This window comes from Penaeus monodon, chromosome 33 (genome assembly GCF_015228065.2).
Source record: "Penaeus monodon isolate SGIC_2016 chromosome 33, NSTDA_Pmon_1, whole genome shotgun sequence".
Taxonomy (NCBI): Eukaryota; Metazoa; Arthropoda; class Malacostraca; order Decapoda; family Penaeidae; genus Penaeus; species Penaeus monodon.
In genome coordinates, this window is record NC_051418.1 from 2,423,240 (window position 1) to 2,424,006 (window position 767).

Sequence of the window (767 nt, forward strand, 5' to 3'; positions counted from 1 at the left end):
ATAACCGAGGTAAGAGGAACGCATCAGTACCGTAAGAAAGGAAACTCAAGTATTGCCCTACAGGCTTTATAAACGCTTACAAGGTATCTTTCATTAGAGTGACAGACCTTAAATTGGTATTTGATGATGTATGGCTTGGGAGGTCTGAAAGAACTATATATATTGTCAGAATATATGGTTAAGGTTTGTTGACTTTGCTTAATCGCCGAGAGGCACGGGGGGGGGGGGTGATGTAATTACCAACAATATCGTCGATATAGTTCCTCAGCACTGACTAAAACTACAATAAAAGGCATATACACCTAAGCAGTCTATCTCTTACCAATATTGTTTTTTGTAAGATTATCAGGTAGTCGATGTGAAAAGGTACCTACACTGACTGTTGTCCAGCAGAACATACCCGAGGAGCTCCCAGGGCCAGGTTATATAGCTCAATACCTGGCTCAAAGGAGGTGGTACCACGTCCCTCGCTCGGCCTCCCTCCGCAAGTTGGTACATGCAGCGACCTGTGCAGGACTGCCAGACGTGTTGTTATTTCGGAAGCAACGCAAGTAGTCCTTCTTCATATGTATAAATAAAGCCCATTTTTTTCTAACTAGGAAACTTTTAATTCAACAGTACAAAATCTTCACTCCTTACATCTTTTTCAATTTACACGCAGTAGAAATTTGTTTTGAACTTCGGCAACAAAACAAAACGTTCGAAAGGTGTTAAGAGTTTCTGACTTTGGCTTCCTTTTTTTATAGAATGTTAGAGTTGTTCCAAGC

At 40.9% G+C, this 767-nt stretch overlaps 1 protein-coding gene across 1 annotated transcript in view; it reads right to left on the minus strand.

Moving 5' to 3' along the window:
• Positions 1-517, minus strand: part of LOC119593931 (DNA ligase 3-like) — a 22,698-nt gene extending 22,181 nt beyond the window's left edge. The window contains exon 1 of the mRNA XM_037942949.1: positions 375-517. The gene's annotated coding sequence lies outside the window, so the exon portion shown is untranslated. The remainder of the gene's footprint in view (positions 1-374) is intronic.
• Between the last annotated feature and the right edge of the window lie 250 nt (positions 518-767).